General features: G+C 45.2%; 1 protein-coding gene across 3 annotated transcripts in view; it reads right to left on the reverse strand.

The window, feature by feature from the left end:
* Positions 1-22830, reverse strand: part of USP32 (ubiquitin specific peptidase 32) — a 1745589-nt gene that overhangs the window by 1345678 nt on the left and 377081 nt on the right. The window lies entirely within an intron of this gene.

Raw genomic sequence — 22830 nt, forward strand, 5'->3', positions numbered from 1 at the left:
CATGAAGTGGTGTAGACATACCTAAATTGAAAGAGATACTAGATGCAGAGATGTAACTACTCATTTACTCTCACTGAGCTCTCCCTCCTACTTTTCCCCTAGAGCTTCACCAGTGCTAAGGACAAGCCTCCAAGCAATCCAAAAGAGGCAGTCAACTCTTTCAAGATCTACAATATTAAGAGTGGGGAAGTGCCTGCAACTTTCCTTCCATTCATGAGTGCTTCTAAATTAACCACCTGTTCTACTCTACCGTAGGGTCTTGAGGCAAAAACATCACAATTGATGCTGGTCCTAGAGCTCTTGGAGGAGCACAGCAGAAAGAGATATCCATCCTGTTGCTTGACTAACTCAGTCTCTGGATTCTCTAAATAATCTTGGTATATACATTGAATAATGATGATAAATTAGGATGAATCAACATTCTTTCTATAGGTATAACTGCACAAAAAGATACCATCAAGTACTACCTGAAAATGGGATCTTCTTTAAGGGTATGTACCTCTTATGCAAGGTCACTCTCTTAGTTCACAGATGGTGACTGTGCCACAGGTTGGATAATATGGACTTAATCAATATAGTTCTCAAAAGACCCAATTGGTAAAGTAATCTGAATGCCAGAAGAATTACAGCAGCTGGGGATCCTTCACATAATAGGCCAAGTTTGCCTCGGAAGCATTGCATTCGCTGTGAAGTAGGACCTCTCTGCAAACTAGTAAATAGCCTAAAGAGTCCTCGCAGTATGTGGGGTAAGAAAAACCTGAGTACCTCAATTTCTACACCTGTGAGTAAAAGATAGGACCCATGCCTAGTGTACAAATCTCTCCCCAACTCTTCATATCTGCCTACTTAATAGTTTTGTAAACAGTTCTTTAAGTGGAATATTGAAATGGACAGAGATATAAATGCATGAATTATCCGATCGGCTGATGAATTCTCCCCCACAGTGAATGTAATTTCGCTAGATGTTCTACATGTAACATTCTTCCTTGTCATTGTTTTCTGCTCTGTTGTCAAATTTTATGGTAGGAATAAACTTGGTGTTTAAATGCTTCCAGGGCAAAGTTCGTAAGATCAGCCCAATAGCTGGATTTGTCCATATTGTTAACAGGACATGTCACTCTATGTCAATAGATGATGACACAATATTAGATGAATCCTAATGAATAATGGAGTCGTTTCTAAATTTTCTCTGTCAATTTCACGTATCTGCTCAGCAGCTTCCTGCAATGAAACTTCATTCTAGTTCAAATACAAAAAGCGGCTTTTGCCTTGGCTTTCTGAGACCAAGTAAAAAATCCTGTAAATTCATGTCATCAGAAAGGAAAGACAAGAGCTCCTTCTCCAACTCTAATATGAAATGTTTTAGCCATTCTAAACATGATTTTTCAACGCTATATGTTGTTACCATCCCAGAGTGTTGTGTCCGCGTGTAACGTGGGTCTGGCTTATTTATCCTAAAACTCTTGGTATTGTTGAGAAAATATGCATGACACCCATTAGTATCTAACAGCCATACAAGCCAAATCTCTGGACTGGAATGTGAAAAATTGCTGTACCATTCTTGAGCATGTTGTTGAATGTTTCTTATGTGCAGTTTGTGAATTGTTGTCTCAAAATGTGCAAATGTGGGTATATATGGTATATTCATATCCTTTATGTTGGCCAGGCCTGAGCAGAATGTGTGCTGCAGACTTGTTCAGGAAAATAATTTGTATTGGTATACGACATGCTCTAAACAAAGCCTCATTGCCCTAAACTTGCCAGTCTTTAGTTCCCCCCCACCAGATTTAAATCTAGAACGTCTTTCCAAAAGTCGTACCCTTGTATTGATAACTGGGAAAAGAAGGGGGCTGAATAAATTAGCTTTGTGTCAATTAGCATATTTCTCCTTCCTGGGTGGAGGAGAAGTTTATAGTAATACGACTCTGGGTCTAAGGGGTTGTTGGCCGAAAAATATGCAAACTTCTGTGCAAAGGCCTTGGAACTACCTACTGGTTGTGTAGGGCAGTGTTCCCACTGTGTGAAATTAAACACTGCACATGCAGTACATACTTTGTGCAAGTAATGGTGCGCATGATAGTGAGAACAGAGTATTTCATCATAATGTGACATTCCACTATGCACATCTTCATTTTCAATTACAGCAGGGATGTGGAATTCCTATAGCCCGACGCCCAGGACATATTGTTTGGGGTCAAGGGCAACAAGTGTTCATGTGTATTTTGTCCTTGGGACAAGTAGGCCCAACCCCCTGCAGCACAAACCCTTTGGCTGCCAGTTTTCAGTAGCACATTATGGGCCAGGGAAGGGCACTGCCTGAAGTTAAGTTATTATTTGTGTGCCTATGTTAATGCTGTTCAAACTTGTATTTATGGTTCATTAATTGAAAGCCTTTATTATTAGGGTGCACACTCTAAGTAAATGTAAGTTCTGACTGCACTACTGACAGTGGGTACAGTATAAAAATGTGTACTCACGGTTTCAAAGTTTAGCAATATGAGGCTATGCATAATGCTCCCAGAATGCTCTCTGATTAGATGCAAATATTTGTAGAAGCTTGATAGCAAGATTAATGACTTTGCTTTCAATATAAAATATTCCTATAAAAATGAAAGTAGGAAAAAAAAACATTTGCTACACTACTGTGAAATTTCAGGTACCGTTTCTTTGCAGCATCATTTAGTAAGGTGTGTTGATGCATGCTAGTATTTTGCAAACATTTTCATATTGGAAAATCAGTGTAACCAGTTTCAATAAGATTATGAGTAACATACAAATAAACAAGCATTGGCAAAGCCAGTAGGTCTGAAATTAGTGGTCAGCATTTTAGTTTTGCCAATATGTGAATTGTTTTGGCATCGTTTTTGTAAAGCCTTCTTGATGTGAGAGCTGCCGGGCCCTCACCATTATAACAAACATTGGCAAAAGCAACAAAAAATCGTTCTAAAAAAAGCACACTGCCACATTAGTTACTGCCACTGTCGATACAGAGAGAGGGAGAGAGAATTTTAATAAACACAAAAGGTTGTGGTTAACACCAGACCAAATTAAGGGCCCCATTATTAAAGAAAGTCTCAAAAGTGCACCCTTGGAATATGTTCTTGCATTAAGTGCAGCTATATAGCTTTCATGAATTTACAAGAATTTATTAAAGTAGGGCAAGAAATGTACACCTGGAAAATATTTGTGAACTGCAGTTTATCATGAGCAAATATGCATGTGTAGATTTGCTCATGCGAAAACCCGAGTGTTTGCAAGGTCATTTTCCCATGAACCACTTTTTTCCCAACCCTGGAAGAAGGTTTACGTCTGCCATTGTCAGGAGTAAATTTCCAACATTTCTCAGTATGGGAAAAGATTAGAGAAGAGTTCATGAAAACCCTTAAAACATGTAAGTTAGTAGATTTGCACAGACTTAAAGGGCATTCCAACCCTGGAACTATTGCTTACCACTACCTTCAGTCCCAGTATGTAGATCTGCAGAAACGTGGAAACATAAAGGGATTGCTAGTATTCAAAAACTACTACGGTATGAGTCCTGTCATAATCAGAGAGGCCATATAAGAGCTCTTATATAATGAGATTGCTGCCATAATTTGTCACCGAGCCACATGGCACCAAATGGACAAGTGAATTTTGTTACAGGACAAGTAGATTTATTAAGCAACTTGCCCCATGGACAAGTAGATATTTCAATAAATTCCACACCCCTGTACAGTATAATGCTATAATTCATCAAGCATTATCCTCACTGTACGAATATCCCTATAATCAGAGATGCTGCCTGAAGTAATAACTTCACTCAGAGAAATCTTACAAACATAGTCAATCTGCAATGTCTGTCGGTCCACAAATTCCATCACTTACAAACCCCTTTATGTGATGAATGAGGATTCAATACCTTGGTTACCAGTTCAACGGCACAGCATTCTGGAAGATAGTGTCCTTTCAGAAGTAAAAAGAATTCGGTCACAAAACCAATCCAAAAGTTAAGCAACTAAATGGCAATCCAAATGGAAATCTAAGGAGGAACACAGTATGTCTTTTTAAGGCAAATTATAAATGCATGAGTTCCATGCTGTAGTGGGTCTGACAAATCCGAAAAAAAGTCATCAATGCAAAGAAAATAGTCTGAGGCAGCCTGTGCAAATCTAGGCATTTCGTTAAGCTACGTAGAACTGGAAGTTAACTCCAATGGTGGTGTATAACAGCATGTTGGTTGTTCACTTGTGTTATGTTACTATATTTTTGTATAGCGCAAATCACCACTGGTCTCTAAGCGCTTTCAAAGAAAGAGTACACAACACACTGCAACCGGTGGACCACCCGCAACCATATAGTTGGTTAGAGTATTGATGTTATCTTTTTAAACAAGTGGGTCTTTAACTCCTTTCTGAAAGATAGTAGCGCTGGCTCCCCTTGCAAGGCTGCAGGTAGCTAGTTCCAAATTTGCGGAAGGAGGACCGACAAAGCTCTACCACCCTTCGATTTAAGGTTAAATCTCTGTGGAGTTAGTGTGCATGCTTTGGCGGAGCGCAAGGCTCTGCCCGGGGTGTACTTTCTCAGACGGTCTTTAATGTATTGAGGGGCTTCTCCATAGATGGCTTTATGGGCTATGCAGAGACACTTAAACTGCACTCGATGTTCGATGGGCAGCCAGTGTAGCTTCTGTAGAAGGGGCGGGGTCGCTCGAGTTCTCCTCGGTAGGGAAAAAATCAGCCTGGCCGCATCATTCTGCACCACTTACAATTTTCTGAGGAGCTTCCGCGGAAGACACAGATAGAGAGCATTACCATAGTCCAGCCGTGAGATGACTGTGGCAGACACAATGGATTGCAGTGTTGGAACAGAGAGGATAGGTACCAGTTTCCCTGAGTTGCCTGAGCAGGCCTATACAGGAGCCTACCACCGCGGAAACTTGACGGGCCATGCACAGATCTGCATCAATTTTTAGTCCCAAACTTTTAACTACTCTTCCCGGAGTTGGCACCTCCCCTAATTCGGGGGGCCAGAAAAGCTCGCACCAGGGGCTATCTTGTTTAGTGATGACCAGCACCTCCGTTTTATCTGCGTTAACCTTCAGGAGATTGTTTGTCATCCAGTTAACCGTAAATCGAAGAAGATTCTTTACTGAGTCTTGCGCCTGGCTGGTGTTCTCGAGTTGGACTAACAGTTGAGTGTCGTCAGCATAGTTAAAAACTTGGCAGTTTCTGTGCGTAAGTTCCTCCACTAGGGGTTGAAGATAAATATTAAATAGCAGAGGTGACAATGCAGATCCCTAGGGAACGCCACATATCACAGCACTAGCAGCGGATAGTTGATCTCCCATTTGCACACTCTGAGTGCGACCAGTTAATAAAGATTTGAGCCATTTGAATGCTTGCCCTGTTATTCCTAGTTTCGATACACGGTACAGCAGGATAGCATGGCTGACCGTATCGAAAGCTGCTGACAGATCCAAGAGAATTATCAGCCCTGATTCTCAGATCGTCAACAACAGTGGCCATTACCAGCTCCGTGCTGTGCTGTGATCGGAAGCCTGCCTGTCTGGGGTGGAGAAGTCCATGTTCCTCCAGGTAGCAGGCCAGAGTATTCAAGACCTGCTTTTCCAAGACATTTGCTAGAAAAGGGAGTTGGGAAATAGGCCTAGAGTTTTTTAAAGCCTTAGTATCAGCTCCTGCTTTTTTCAGGAGGGGGATAACCCTGGCTTCCTTCAGATTCACTGGCAGGTGCCCTGATTCCCGTGACTCATTCAGTAGATTCAGCAGCTGCCTTTCCAAACCTGGCAAGGCCATTTGGAATATTCTCAGAGGGCAAGGGTCTATTCTGGAGCCTGATTTAATTTGGCGAGCAATTGCCGCCAGACTCCCTTCATCCAAACGTGGAATGCTGTTCAGGTTCCAGGCCAAGTCCTGGGGAATGGATGGATCTAGTATCCTGAGGTCGGCTGGAGTTCTAGTAATGTCCGTGATGATATCCTGCACTTTCTGAAGAAAGAACTTCTGGAAGGAGTCACAGTCCGGACGATCGTTTAATGGGACTTTACCTTCCATCTGAGTGAGTTCCTTCAGGATGGAGAACATTTCTTTTTGCTTATTCCCGGCACGGCCAATTCTGTCCTCCTAAAAAGCTGCCTTCCACAAAAGGATGTCAGCCTTATATTTAGACAGAAGTGCCTTATAGGTTTCAGACTCTGCCAGGCTATAGTTGAGTCTCCACCTTCTCTCTGCTTGGCGCAGAGCTTGTTTTTCCTCTCTTAGAGAGTCATTGAACCAGGGGGCTCCTTTCCCTTTCGCTCTGGTCCTCTCTAGCCGTTCAGGGGCTAGAGTGTCACTTACAGCCTGCAGCCAAGACATTAATGCTGCACTTTGATGGTCTAGGTTTCCCTCACTCATATTTGGGGGTGGGATAGAGAGAAGCATAGAGACCAGAGGTTCAGCCTCCACCTTCTTCCAAAATCTAACTTTCCTCCATAGAGGATCAGACGATAAAGGTGAACAGTCACACGGAACCCAATATTTAATAAGGAGTGGTCTGACCAAACACAGGGGCTAACATCAGTTAACTCTACCCGAGGCATAGAAGACCAAATCAGGTCCAGAGCGTGGCCCTTAACATGGGTAGGGCCTGTGACCAGTTGTGACAGGTTGAGAGAGGACAGGTTAATTTCGAACCCTGCCTCTACTGAGTCTCTGGGTGACTTATCCCAGTGATAGTTGAAATCCCCTACCACCAGGAGATATTTATATCTTGATCCCAGATCTGTTAAAAACTCCAGAAAGGCTTCATTAAAATCTGGGGAGCCTTTAGGTGGGCGATACACTACTAGCAGCATAATGCAAGAGGATTTCAGGGAGATTTTTATTCCCAGAAGCTCTGCGCTGTCGCAGTTTTCGGCGACAATTTGGGTCACCATAATATTATTTTTTTAAATAAGAGTGCAACTCCCCCGCCTCTGCAATCCCCAGGTCGGTTATACCACAGCGCGTCATATTCTAGCAGCAATGCAGCCAAAATATCAGGGGTAGATGATGCCCCCAGCTATGTTTCTGTAAGGGCTAGGATGTCAATATCCCCATCAAGGAGGAGAGAGAACACTTCCAGATGGTGCTTTTGCAAAGATCGTGTATTAAGCACAGCTACCTTTAGACCCTGGATCGTATGAGTTTGGGGCTGTTTCTGAGCCAGTGTGGGTTCTTTTACTCCCCTCAGTAGTGACTCTTCTCGTAGCCTGGCTAGCGTAGTGCTATCTAGCACATCTTCGCCAGTTCTTAGAGCCAGAAGTGTCTCACAGGGGTAGATATGGAGTTGAGCAGGGGTCCTGGCCCCTGGGCCCGTCGTGGCGCAGACGGGCACAGACGGGCTTGCCTCTGGCGCGCACGCTAAGCGCGTGCGCTTGCATTCCAGGTCTTTAAATAGTGTTTGACAGGAATCCCTGCAACACTAGTGCGCTAACCAAGATGGCGTCTGTGAAGCGTGCAGGAGTCCTTGGTACCTTACCCAAGATGGCGGTCGGGAGCCGAGACAGCGCGAGGGCTCACCCAAATGGTGAGTGGTGAATTCAATTTTAATGTGCAAGCAGTGCGAATGGAAGTATGCAAGGAGCAGTTTAAAAATTTCAGAGCCCGCTACATCAGGCGACCCCACAAAGTTTTAGCAAATAAAATTTCAGAGTCCCTTAGAGCGACAAATACATTCCTACAAACAAATGAGTGCCAGAGCGACGGTTTAAAAGCACAGGTGGCGTTTCAGTATGCAGCAGTGTGATAACGATTTCTGTGTTGTTGTTGAAATCTGTTAATTTGCACACAGTGATTGTGTGGTGTTAGTAGATGTAACTGGAAGTAGAAAAACATCGGTGTCAGATGTCCCCAACCAGGGAGAAGTAACATCCATGTTGGTTAAATCTTCGAATGGGATTTCCTGTATGAATTGTGAGAGGCGGCAGGTAACTACCCAGGAGCCCTTATGGCCACATGATGAGTTTTGATCGAATCGATTGACACAAACCTTTTGTGTTTCCTACCTGCAAAGGGTAATAAAAGTACAGTTCTGGTACCTTCAAATGTCAGGACAGGCAGAGGCATTCTGTAAGATGGGCCAAATGCTTCTTTGTCCACAATCTTCTCCCAAACAACATCACAGATTTTTGGAATCCAGCCAGAAGTTGCTGGTAGTGCCTGCACTTCGGCAGTGGCAAAACATTTCTGTAGCTGTTGCTTTGCTTGTCTCAGAAGTCTATCAGTTCCCGATAGACAGCCAAACGTTCACAGATATCGAAAGGCCTTTCAGCCGCCATTGTACTAGGACTGGCAAGGTCAAGAATCCAAATCTTAATGCCGAGTAGAACTTCATAGGGAGCTGTGGCCATACCCTTAGGAATTGATAACAGGAATCTGTTTTCTAACATTATGTATTTAAAGGAGCAATCAGAGTGCAGGGGCCCGCAGAGGTCCAAATAAACACAAGTGAGAGGCTTGCTTGAGATCAAGAGAAGTGTCTGTGGTGGGCAAGCTCTGGTGAAACCTTTATTTGTTGACAAATGTCACATTTAAGGACCTACTCTTTAGTCTGTTTGTATAGTCTTGGCCACCAATAGAGTTGCTGCACTTATGACATTTTAACTGCCACCCCTGTGTGAGCCGATGCTAGACCCTCATGTGCTGCTAGTATTAATTCTAGTCTGCAGTCTGAATTTGGAATCATTCTATCTCCCACTCCAGGAAGATGAGCAAACTGAATGTTTGTCTCACTTAGCTAGTAGCTGTATTTTGCTAGGACACCTTTTGGTAAGGGGGTACCACATTGTGAGGATATGACAGCCGTCATTATGCCTCCATCTATCCTTGTGTTAGAACCAGTCACTGCAGCTTTGACAGCAGTTTGCCTTACTACCTTTGTGACTTTATCAGCCAGTGCATTCACTGCAACATGTACTCCAGTGGCTCAGCATGTGAATAACATAAGCCTGTGGCAAACTCACTTCAAATTTTGCCTCCTGTTCCCCAAATCATTTTGTGCTTGGTAGTACACCCTTTAGAATCTCTGAATCTATTCTGGCTCAAGTAGTGTAAATACCCATAGTAAGACTGGACACAATAATATGAATCACACACTAGAAGTGTGGGGAATTCAGGATCAGTATTCTCAAGTACCAGAATTAGAGCTTACATTTCAGTTGGTTGTGCAGTGCAATCACCCAGTGACTGTGTGAATGTCTTAAGAGCCTGGAATTCTCCATTCCTCATTGTACCCTTTACCGCTGCACAAGCGGAGGAGTTTTGGTGCTTTGTTCCTACTGTAGGCTGGGCAGAACCATTAGTATAAATTATAAAGTCATACTAATCTAGAGGCATTATTTCATTGGGCAGAGGGTATTCTTGTTCCTATATTAAGTATACTTGTGTTTGTAATGTAGAGTCATAAATGTCTACGTCTGCTGCTGTTAAAGAGTTGATTCAAAAAGGGGGGTGGTGATGGACAGAGTATCTGAATTACGCAGAACACTCCTACCCAGTCAAAAGATCAGGGCTTGATTCATCACCGTTTTTTAGCTCACTGCACCATCCCAGTTCAGAACCTGGCTACATGCAAATTAGTCTGTCCCTGGCCCAGTGCATCATGGGAACAGGGCAGACCAAACTACCAAGCCAATTCTTTACTGGAAAGGAAACAAGCTTCCGGGGACCGGTTTCTGGCATTACAGCCGTCTTCGGCCCGGCTTGCTTGAATCCTGATGGTGCAGTGAGCAAGGGACTCACATCTGAGCATACCCTTCCACACTTGTGGTGGCCAAATCGATTCAAAAAGGGGGGTGGTGATGGACAGAGTATCTGAATTACGCAGAACACTCCTACCCAGTCAAAAGATCAGGGCTTGATCCATCACCGTTTTTTAGCTCACTGCACCATCCCAGTTCAGAACCTGGCTACATGCAAATTAGTCTGTCCCTGGCCCAGTGCATCATGGGAACAGGGCAGACCAAACTACCAAGCCAATTCTTTACTGGAAAGGAAACAAGCTTCCGGGGACCGGTTTCTGGCATTACAGCCGTCTTCGGCCCGGCTTGCTTGAATCCTGATGGTGCAGTGAGCAAGGGACTCACATCTGAGCATACCCTTCCACACTTGTGGTGGCCAAATCGATTAAAAAAGGGGGGTGGTGATGGACAGAGTATCTGAATTACGCAGAACACTCCTACCCAGTCAAAGGATGTTAAAGAGTTGGCCCACTGTATCCATCTAGGATGTAAGCTTTTGCATTAGGAATGCTGGCATTTGTGACAGCCTCTAAGGCTGGAATTAGGGATACCACAATTATGCGTTTTCCCTGAGCCAATGATCTTTCTTTCACTACAGCTGTCTGCACTGTAATCAGTATCTTTTCTGTTGGTGCAAAACACATTTCTGCATTGCAGTATAAATGTGATTTATATGCAATTGGTACTGAATCCCCCACATCGAATGTGACATATGTGTAACCTGAGTTCCCCACGATTACACGGATCACCAAGTTTGTGGTGCTGAGACGTGTGTGTAAGTGTATTGAACCTAGCTTATACTTAACGCAAGAGCTCTGTGTGTTCTGGTGTCCAATGTGTGCTTGAGAAGTTTGGAACTATTAAATCATAAATACAGTTGTACCCATTGTGCATAATCTGGCATGAATGTTCTACCAAAATACAGAAAAACCAATAGTGAATGGAGTCTTTTTTGGAGTATTTGGTGTTTGTAAAAGCTCACATTTCTCTATGAATTGTGTCGCTAAGCTTTTGCCTTTATTTGGCAACTTGTATCCCAAGAACAGGACACCGAGATGGGTGATTTCAGATTTTTTTTAATTGAATTTATAGCCCATGTAAACACTTCCCGGATTATGCGATCTACTTGGGCAATCTGTCATCATCAGTCAAGTATGTCAGTGACATTAGAAAATGCTTCATTGTCATAGGATTATAACAGTTCTGTTACCCGACTTGAGAACAGCCCAGGGCTATTCTTATACCCCTGTGGTAAACAGTAGCCAGCTGCTCCACCAAATCTCGGTAGACATCTCGGAACCCCCATGATCCTTACAAGGCTTAGTGTTTATTCATTTATTTTTTCTTTCTCTCTCCTAAAGCATTACATCAAGGACTAGAAGCAGCAGACTCTCTTCTATTAACTATTTGCTATGCTTTCCGCTTGCTATTTTATCCCACTTTTGATTTAATCAAAATTATTACCAGTTCAGGACCTGGTACTGTACCCTTGCTTTTTATACTGTCCCCGTTCTTTTTTGTTGAGTCTACTGCAACTATATGCACATCCTATCAAATGATTTTGCCCTACTCGGACAGCCTTATCTGTATACTACAGTAGTTCCTCTCACCAGCGGCCCACCACAACGCTATCATGGAAAGGCACGGACCTAACTCATTCTGCATTAAATTTAATATAATCTCTCCAAAACCACAGCAAAAAAATTCAGGCACAACTTTTTCAGGACCATCCAGAAAAACTAATAACGGACATCTATTACAATACAACCCATGGCGCTCGTAAGATGAACTTCATATTCACCAAAAAACCTGCCAAATGGAGAACTAACTTCCACCGGCACCTTCACATCACCAATTCCACTACAATCCCCTATGGAACAAAGCTCAACATTTGCCCATCGCAGTCCTTCAGAGGAAAAGTGTCAGATCGAGGAACAACCTAATCCAAGCCTCAGAACAAAACCTAGCCGTCTTTGACCGTCACTTCCAAACAATCTGTACCATACTACTGTTCCACTGTCACAATCATGGACAGTCAGTCCAAATTTCACCCCCTCCTCTCTCATAGAGACCAACCTCGCCTTACAGTATCTCCACCCACGTGATCCTTGGTCCCAATCCCACCCCCCAACCCCCCCCCCCAATACCAAGACAACAAACACGCCTCCTCTAGGCCAGAGATCAGACCCACACATCTACAAACCTTCCCAGGACTTACACCCCTCAGCACCCCCCACCTCGGGAAATCGTAACCCTGCAATTACATTGTCGGAATTAACCTTCCTCTCTCCATTGTACTCATCTACCGCCTTCCTAGAACAAACCCCTCAACGAATAACCTCAAATACCCTCTCAATGAATGAATCCACTTTAACTCTACGAAGTCAGCCTTCCTAGACCAAATAGCCCCTCTGGAACTAAAATGGTTTGAAGACACCCCCTCGAGGTCATGGTTGAACAAAGACCTCACTACAGAAAGAAGGCAACTTAGAGCTGCAGAAAGACTCTGGCGTGCAAACCCATCCTTAACTCACCTTCACCAACTCAGAGCTAGACATCTTAAAATCATATTGTGAAAGAAAAAAGCATCTTTTTTTCCACAGAGCTCTAGACAGTGCCAGAAAGACCTTTTTAACATCATAAAAATACAGACTTCCAAACCACCCATTAAAAGTCCTCAGGTCTCCAAAGAACGCTGTAACAAATTTGCTAAAGTCTTTGATGAGAGAATCACGAGGATAGAGTCCTCTCTAAAATGCCACACTCACGCACCTACTGAAATCACCCTCCACACCACAGATGAAGGAAACCCCACCTTGCTTTCCTACAACTCCCAAGCAGAGATCTCACCTCCTGATTCCGATGAGGGCAACCAAATCCTAGGATTCCCCCTCTACCCCCAAATGCTGGAAAGTATTCAACCCATTCACAGAGATGGGCATCTTTAAATTAATAGCAATTTCAAAGCCCGCTTCCCACTTCGCAGACCCCCTCCCGGCCTCCGAGGCAAAAAATATTAATCGCGTCATTACCCCCCTTTGGACAATGATAATAAACAGCTCTCTAAGAACGGGGTTAAGCCAGACTGCCTAAAACTAGGCTAAGTCACTCTACTGCTAAAATAAAAACAAGGATCAGACCCCGATGACCTCGACAACTTCGAACCCGTCTCCAACCTTCCCTATCCGGCTACAATCCTTGAGAAACATGTCCTACTCCAACTCACCCAGCAAATCGACACAAAGTCTCCTGGATTCACACCAATCTGGCTTTAGAAAGGGTTGACATAAAGGAACAGCTATACTGAATACAGCGGATGAAATCCACAAATCTATGATGCTGGCCGATGCTGCCTGCTCATACTCCTAGACCTATCAGCGGTTTTCGACATGGTTGACATAAGCTTCTTCTTAACACCTTCAAATAAAGGATTGGACCAAACGGCCTGGTTCTGAAATGGTTCACATAATTTCTTCACAACCACTCTCAACAAATAAAAATAAACAACGTATCTTCAAATACCTCTACTATAAACAGAGGTGGACCCCAGTGTTCAGTCCTCTCACCTACTCTCTCCAATATCTACATGGAGCACCACACTACAATGAGCAAACAAGCAAACATCCCCTTCTACCTCTATGCAGACGACATTCAGTTCTACCTGGATATATCCTCTCTAAATTACATACACCAACTGATTGATACACTAACAAAAATCCAAAACTGGCTATCACACAACTACTTCAAACTCAACCAAGAAAAGACAAATTCTTCTCTTCTCAAACAGACAGACCCCTCCCAGTTCCAAGAGTGGATAAAGCTTATCCACTCTCTAAACTGCCATCTATCCTTGTTAAATCGCTGGAAATCATACTGGCCCCAAACCTGAATATGAGCATGAGCTCACACAAAGAATACCACAAACAATGCCTTCTACAACCTAAAACTCCATAACAAAATCAAGCCCTTACTACCTCCTAATGATCTCAAAACTGCAGCGCAAGCCGTTGGTTCTGTCCGTACTACACTATAGGAATGCTACTCTCAAATGCACAGCAAAATCCCATTAAGCCCCCCTAAGAGCCACTCTAAATGCAGAAGCAAGGATGTCACAATCACATCTCGCCCTCCCTGAAAGATCTAAAGTGGCTCCCAATTGAAGCCCGCTGCCACTTCAAAAATACTGGTCTCACCCACAAAGTCCTTCACACTGGTCAACCACCATACTTGGCAGCCAAACTCACCAAAGCAGGCCAGTCAAGAAACCTGAGAAGCTTCAATGACCTACTTCTCATACCCCCAAAGAAACAAACAAAAAGCCCTGGCTCGCTCCTTCTCGGGCAAGACTCCAAAATCTGAAACTCCCTACCATTAAATTTCAGAACCAACCCATGCTTCATATTCTTTAAGACTCCTCATCAAGCACCACCTTAACCTTCTAGACAGTAAATCATAGCATATTTTGGCAGCCTACAATCCAGTAACGCTCAACTCTGTTATTAACGTTTACTGACGGCTGTCTGTTTCTACTGTCCGTGTAAATGTTGTAAAACGCTTGATACCCACGGGTCTTGCCAGCACTATACACAAAACTCTCTAAAACTTTTTTTTTTAATCCCTGCACTTACTCCCGCTCAATTTATCAATCCAAATTGGCTGGGGTCCCTCGCCAGAATGGGATGAATGGCAAAATGCCCCCGTCTTTATAGAAAACCTCGCTCCCTCCCAGCTGCTACCACTTGCACCCAAGTAAAACACCAACCCTGCTCCACTCACCCATGCCTACCTCACAGTCCACACCCCCACGGAAGCAATCCCGGCATGCATCAAAAACCCAATACCAACGACAGAATGGAGGGAAATACACATCGAGCAGCCGACTTGCTGAGCAACTCATCTAACAGGGCTCCAAACCATCCAGACCCTCATAATATCCTAGTCGTCATAAACTCAAATAAGACCCTGTGCTCCGCTTGCTCACCTAGGCCATCCGCACAATTAACTATCATCCAGCCCAACCATCCTATAGCAAATTTGCCACCTTTGCCCCAATGTCTGCTCTTGAACTGCCGATCTGCAGTCAGACATACCACAGATATAGCGGACACTATCCTTCAATACAGCATCAACATATGCTTTCTCACTGAAACTTGGCTAACAGAGGGGAGCGTGGCTAGGCGAGCCAGCATGGCGGACGTGTCTTAGCTGTGCTACGTCCAGCCCGATAATTATCCTGTATTTATCCTGACTTCCTCCACGCGCTTAAAGCCTTGGGGAGTCACCCCTGCACCTGCAGCCTGTCACAACGCTCAGCCGGTATTTTTGGGAAAATCGAAGTGCATTGGAATAGCATTGTTTTAAGGATTCATATTTTTTGCGTATCATTTACAATGGGTAATAAGCATTTTCACACGATTTTAGATCTATATAGATTGAGATAGTGCGATTGCCTTCCAAACAAATTTCGTATGATGACTACAAGTGTGTTTAATAATATGTTTTAGTTATGCCACATTTCTGTGTAAAGTGCCCTAGTTAACAAGATGGATGCCGTCTTTGTCCCTCACCCCTCCCCAACCCCCCTACTTACCACCTGGGGTGAGCCAGAAGACTTTCCTGTTTTACTAGGAATGCTGCCCAATTTCTTTCTCATATTGCTACTCATTGGGCTTTAGAATATTTTCTGATATTTACCTATTCTTTACAGCTCTGCATTTGAGAGCCTTCGTGTTCAAGTAATCAGGTATTGAGTGGGGTCCACTCAATTTGTATGACCCATTACTTAATGAATTGTAAAAATCTGCCTGTTGGACTTGGCCCTTATTTCCAAAATTTTTTCGCTTTTCCCCCTAGCCTTTTTGCCGACAGTGTGTCTAAACTGAGAATAGTAAATACGGTGCAATGGTGTACGCACCTTTATTTCCACCATTGTAGAAATGCACCTCTGTAAAATGTCACTTTTAAAATGGACGCCATTTCTGTCTGCTTGTGCCGCCTGCCTGAGGTAGGTTGGCGGTCTAGTGTTTGAAGTGACAAAGTGCCCTACACCTCCCCCACAGTGACAGTTGGGACTGGAACTGCCAGGAGCCTTCTCGAAGATTCTAGTCCTTTCTGGTAGGTGGGGTGAGGGGTGTATAAATAGTGGAGCTGGGATGCCATGTGCCCAGACTGGACGGGGACTTGAATAAGAGGGGACACTCTGCCAGGAGGTACTGCCGCATGGGCCTGTGTGCTGGCCCCTGTGCCCAACTCTACCCATCTGCTGTCCACAGGATTAGTAAGAGCACCCTTACTGGAGTGAAGACCGCTGAACCAGGAGGAGTGCCACTTTATGAGGGAGGACTGTTCCTAAGTACTGTGGCCCTGTACTGATGAGTGCCCACTGACTGGTGATCTTGCCCAGTAGTGCCTGATGCTCTCCTACCTAGCGCCTCGTGAGCGCTAAAACTGTGCCCTGCCTGCTGGCTAGTGCCTGGAGAAGAAAGCAGACCTAAACTTGAATTGTCTGTGCTTCCCTGCCTGCACCCTAGCGCCTTGGGAGTGTTACACGCCTATCTTACCTGCTATCTAGCGCTTGGTGAGGGTGGCGCTATATGCCAATTGCCCAGGAGAAGAGGAACTAACTGCCCAGGAGGTGAGGAGCGTATGCGTCCCTGCAGCGCTGTGCTGCCGAAGTACCACGAGAAAATCCCAGCATGTGGATTCCCCCCGGCCAGCTTCGGGAAGAGCGGGTGTGCCGCGTCTGGTGCTTATTTAAAAAAGCGGGAGCACATCCCGCATTTGCAGCCTGTTGCGGGTGCCACCCCGCGCGTGTGCGGCGTTCCAGCATATTTGAAAAACAGCAGTAGCCCAGCCCGCGGTTTTAGCGCCTCTTAAATTATTTGAAACTAAGCAGGAGCCTACCCCGCTTGTGGACACCTCAACCACTAAAGGTGGGAGCCCACCCCGCACTTCAGAATCAACAAAGATAACGGGCGAAGGCCGGGAGCCGCTGGGAGCCCCGTAAGGCCTCCCCTGTGACGACAGGAGAACGTTATTGGGGGCGGGGCCGGAACCAGGAAGATGCCGAGTCGGCCGGTCAGAAGAAGAGAGAGGGGCTCCCGTGGTGACGAGGGAGCCCCGGGTCTGCCAAGAGCCAGGCGGGAGCCTACCACGCGCTGGCACAACGCCAACAGGACGTCCAGAGCCTCGCAGACTCCGGACCGAAGTCCCGGCCCCGGGAGAGGTAACCGGGTGAAGAACGCCACAACCTGAGCAACAGAGGAGAAGGGACCGGGAACGGATGCCTGCCTGAGCGGGGCTCTCGTGAGTTAGGGAGAGCCCCGCAGCTATCGAGAAGCCAGAGCGGTGCACATCCTCCCCAGCAGCCGCCTCCCGCCAGCAAGAGGAATAGAGCGGCCTGAGGACACAGCGGAGACGTCCCGAGCCTACCCAGAGAGCTCGGTGAGTGGGAGCCCTTTGGGGAGCTAGTGGTGGGGGGGGGCAACGGGGCACGTCATGGGTTCCCGCCCCCCAGTGGTCCTTACCGGAGGACCGGAGTGGTTGTGTACACTTCCCCAGCTGCCCACTTAACGGTGGGCAGCTGCAATGATTTGGGGGCATACTTGAAGCACAGAGTCCCATAGAGGGGCTCGATCTGGGCTCCCAATTGCACAGTAGTGCCTGTGTTCCTTGGGGCTACACAGCGGAGTCGCCTTGGGGGGCTGCAGCAACAGTTGTGCATTTGTGGTGACAACAGAGTCACGGAGGGGACTCCAATGTGCCCAGAACTGACTATTTTACACCACTGCCCCGACGGACAGTGGGCAGTGGCAATGTGGGGCACATTTGTTTGCATAGCAAGGAAGGCACTACAAGGGGAGAGGTCTACTGAGGGCCCTCCTGATAATGTCTTTATGCCCATAATGTTGCCTAATGTTTTCCCCTCAGAGTTGCCATGCTGATGTCATGCCTCGTGCTTCCTGCCAAGCTGGTTTATGCCGGTGCTGCGCTATACAAATGCTGATTGACTGATTGAGTATGGAGCCTAAGGAGTATTCTAAAGGTGAAGAATATGTCATTATAAATATCCATTAGAAATTCAATTCTGACTTTACCACTTAAAATGCTAGAAATAAACACTGAAATATAAATCTGAAAAGGATCCACAATACAGTGACTTTACCCTGGAAAGGTACTTCCATGAACTGTCCATAAGAATCACTGCCACGCTAGTTGCGGTCAAGCGAGCTGTTCAGGAAATGGGGAACCAGGAGACATGCTTTTTAGCCTGCCCCTCACATCTCGCTAAAGTGTATGCTCATGGTCAATTGTTTTGAGATCTTACTCAGTCTCCAAGCTTTGTCCAAATTTGCAAGTATTTAGAATCAATCTCTGAGCATAGTAGTAAGGTTGTGGCAAAAATAATTAACAATACATTGAAGAAGAGCCCACTTTCATGGTTTAGTCACAAAATTGAATGTGGTGGTAAAGTATTGGCCTTAGGAACAAGCAATACTGCATTACAATTTCAGGTCTCCAAATGTTCCAAATTGCTTGATCTTGGTCAAATCATACTCTGTCTTTCTATCTTTCTCTGTGTCCCCTGATATGACAATATCTGTGTATCTTAAAGGAGGCTTGGGAAAGAAATTAACTCCAAAAGCATATACCCAGCAACCTTTCCCAGCATGGTTTTCATCTGCCAAAACAAATGAGACAGTCTCTTCTGTTGGTGGCCCAAGAGGCAATTCAATCTCTATCTCAGGCGAGATGTCAAGCCCACTGGCATACTGTAAATCCATCAATAAGGCATACTCTGTATTGTGAGGGAGAAGAAAGCCATCTCTCACCCTGTCATCATAATCATCATCATCAACATCTAAGGACGTCCCCTGCTCTGACACAGGATAAGAGTCAAAATGAAAAAGATAATGGTGCCTCTACTGATAGGAGCAACTTGGCAGACTCACTGGGTTTGAGTCAGAATGCATGATGACGGTTTGCACTTTCTAATTTCCTAACCCGAGGTTTGTCATGCTCAAGCAAAAGTTGGTTCAGGGTCCGAAATTGGCAGCACCACTGGGTCCTCTTTGGCATCGGTGGCATTGACCAACACGAGAACTTGAAGTCTGTAATAGGCCCACTTGGATTACGCAAATAGACTTTATTTAGGATTACCCTCTGGCCTTTGTCACAAACTCCAAATGGTCCAAAATGCTGCAGCTCGTTTGATTGGGGGTCTCTCACGCCGACAGCATATTTCTCCATACCTCCGCGAACTGCATTGGCTACCCATGAGCAAGCGCATGGAGTTTAAAGCTATGACACTAGCTTACCGTGCCACTCAGGACAAGGGGTCTACCCATCTTAGATCCATTCTTCGCCCTTACTGCAACCTCCGATCGCTTCGTTCCAACTCTAAGTGCCTGCTGGTTACACCTAGATTTAAAAAATCTCGTTCTGGTGGCAGAACATTTGAGCTGGTTGCTGCCCAACGATGGAACAAGCTGCCTCTCAACCTGCGCATGAGTAGAACAGAATCGGAATTCCTCCGCGCTTTGAAAACCTTCCTCTTCTGCCGGTAACTGCTTGTCTTAGGTTTCTTTCTTTAGGGACCCCATTACAATCAATTAGCGTCGGGACACCCCGTTGGGGTAGCTGCGCGCTTTACAAAAGACACAATAATAATAATAGGCTCGGTTTAACACAGACAGCACCACAGATGGACCTGTCAATGGTAATTTGTAAGGAAGCCCCTGCAGCTCCATGGGGCTTGTAGGCACTTCAGACTGAGTATAAGGGGCACCGGAATTTCAGCATGGCCTCCTTGAACACCCAAGTCTGCTGTGGGGTGTACGATACCCAGGAAATTCGGAGTGTATTGGAATAGCATTGTTTTAAGGATTCAAATTTTTTGTGTATCGTTTACAATGGGTAATAAGCATTTTCATGCAATTTTAGATCTATAGATTGAGATAGTGCGATTGCCTTCCAAACAAATGTCCTATGATGCCTACAAGTGTGTTTAATAATGTGTTTTAGTTATGCCACATTTCTTTGTAAAGTGCCATAGTGGACAAGATGGATGCCATCTTTGTTCCTTACCCCACCCCAACCCAACCCCCCTACTTACCACCTGGGGTGAGCCCGAAGGCTTTCCTGTTTTACTAGGAATGCTACCCAATTTCTTTCTCATATTGCTACTCATTGGGCCTTAGAATATTTTCTGATATTTGCCTATTCTTTTTAAAAAAAAATATATTTTTATTAATTTTAACAAAGAATGACAAACATTACAATCACGTGCTGAAAATCCCATTACATCACATATTATTGCTGACACATAAGGATTAGTTACTTACCTGTAATCCTAGTTCTCTTCCAGGGGTATCCTCATCAAAGTCATAAGCATTAGAATATTCCCGCCCATGCGCGGGACCCCGGAAACAATATATTATATGTGCCCCACATATATATAGACATATATATATAAATATATATATATAAAAATAAGCAATTGCAGCCAAATAAAACAATAGAGCTGGAATATGCTGTGAAGAATTTCCACAATACAGTGTATTTTGCATTAGAAACATGAGAAACAACACCAATGCTTGTTTAGAAACTGTTTTAATGCTTAGAAAACAGTAGAAATTCTCATAACACACTGTAAGCATATACAGCTCCCAGGCTGCATTGCAAAATCCCAGTCTAAAAAGACTGAAAAGCTAACCTGTAGCTGAATGTACTAAAACTGACGCTGTGCCTTTAAGGCACCTCAGCCCCTAGCTTCCCATCATGCCTCAGGGGTTACAGTTAGGTCAGTTGTTCTTTTCGGAGACTGAAAACCAAACCATGGTAATAACAGGTTAACCACTTGGCTGCTAAGGCACATGATGCACTTCCATTGACTTTCCATTGAAATCAATGGAAACTCCATGACGAGTTACCCTTGTCATTAGCACTGAAGGGGTTAAAAACCATCTCCTATGTAATAAACAAAGTCCTTTGCCCGGGGAGGCGGGAGGGTTGCTTATGACTTTGATGAGGATACCCCTGGAAGAGAACTAGGATTACAGGTAAGTAACTAATCCTTCTCTTCCAGGGGATCCTCATCAATAGTCATAAGCATTAGAATAGAGTAGCGAGCCTCACCTCATCCCTGCGGGCAAAGGAATTCAAAAGATAACATTCATATCCGTAGGCCCAAAAATAGGCCTTATTCTACCCAAATAGGTTTCTCAAGGAGGCTTGCCCTACTTGAGAATCCGCTCTGGAATCAGACTCTAGGCAATAATGCCTTGTAAAGGTATGGACTGATTTCCATGTCGCAGCCTTGCATATTTCTGACATAGGAATGTCATGCAAAAAAGCTATTGTGGCTGCTTTCCCTCTAGTGGAATGAGCTTTGGGTGATTGCAACAAAGGTTTGCCAGCCAGCTGGTATGCTAGTTTGATACAAGAGACAATCCATCTGGAGATGGATCTTTTGGCTGCTGCAAACCCGGTCCTCATAGCACCATAATTGACAAAGAGTTGGTCTGTCTTTCTGGTGTCCTTAGTTTTTTCTAGGTAAAACTTGAGCACCCGTTTAAGATCTAACGAGTGCAACGACCTCTCAGCTGGGGTCGATGGGTTAGGAAAGAACGAAGGAAGGGTAATCGTTTGATTTATATGAAAATCCGATACCACCTTTGGAAGAAAAGATGGGTGAGCCCTCACTACTCTGTTGTGGTGAAACACAGTGTAAGGTTCCTTGGTGCAGAGTGCTTGTATCTCGCTAACCCTGCGCGCAGAGGTTATTGCCACCAAGAAGGCCGCCTTCCAAGTGAGATGCTGCAAGGAGGCCTTGTGTATAGGCTCAAACGGTGTAGACATCAGCCTGGAGAGAACCAGGTTCAACTCCCAGGGAGGAGAAGGATTTCTCACAGGGGGATAGACCTTCTTTAATCCCTGAAGGAAATCTTTCACCACTGGGACTTGAAAAAACGATGTTTGTGCAGGTGATTTTCTGTACGCTACTATGGCGGATAGATGAACCCTAATAGAAGCGTATTTCAAACCTGATGTCGCTAAGTATAGGAGGTATGGAAGAACTACCTCTTCTTGTCCTTTGGTGGGATCAAAGCCATGGTCCTTACACCAAATGAAAAAACGTTTCCACTTGAACGCATAAGACGCCCTTGTGGAAGGTCTCTTTGCCTCTCTTAAAATATTCATACATTCCGGAGGCAGATTTAAGTGTCCATATTGCAAGACCTCAGGAGCCATGCAGTCAGGTTCAGCGACGGGAGGTTGGGATGCAGGATCCTCCCGTTCATCTTGCTCAGCAGGTCTGGCCTGCACGGAAGACGTCTGTGTGGACACAGCGACAGATGTAACAAGTCTGGATACCACCATTGTCGCGGCCAATCCGGAGCAATTAGGATCATGTCCATGCTCGATCTGATGAGCTTGGCCACCACCTTCGGAATCAGTGCCAGAGGGGGAAAAGCATAAGCGAACATTCCTGTCCACTCCAGCAGGAGAGCGTTCCCTTGCGTCCCTGGCCGGTGGAACCTGGACGCGAAGGCGTGGCATTTGGCGTTTTCGTCGTCCGCAAATAAGTCTATGTCTGCACGACCCCAGCAACGGAAGAGTTCTTCGACTACTTCGTCGTGTAGCACCCAGTCTGGCTGATCTTCGAAGTGCCTGCTGAGTGCGTCCGCTTTTGTGTTTAGCTCGCCTGGAAGGTGTACGGCCACCACCGACAGTCCCCGAGCCAGAAGCCAGTGCCAAATTGTCTGGGCCTCTAGAGACAGAGAGCGAGATCGAGTTCCTCCCTGCTTGTTCAGATAGAACATAGTTGTAGTGTTGTCCGTCTGAACCAGGACTTTGTCCGTTGTTATTGCTGGAAAGAACGCTTTGAGCGCCAGATGAACTGCTCGAAGTTCCAGCATGTTGATGTGGTATGTCTGAAGGTTGGTCGACCAGCGACCCTGAATCTGAAGATGACCCATGTGAGCACCCCAGCCTTCTAGAGATGCGTCCGTTACCACAGACAGCGAAGGAAGAGGTTGCTGAAAAGGGACTCCCTGCAGGACATTCCG

This window comes from Lissotriton helveticus, chromosome 3_1 (assembly GCF_964261635.1).
Source record: "Lissotriton helveticus chromosome 3_1, aLisHel1.1, whole genome shotgun sequence".
Lineage (NCBI taxonomy): Eukaryota > Metazoa > Chordata > Amphibia > Caudata > Salamandridae > Lissotriton > Lissotriton helveticus.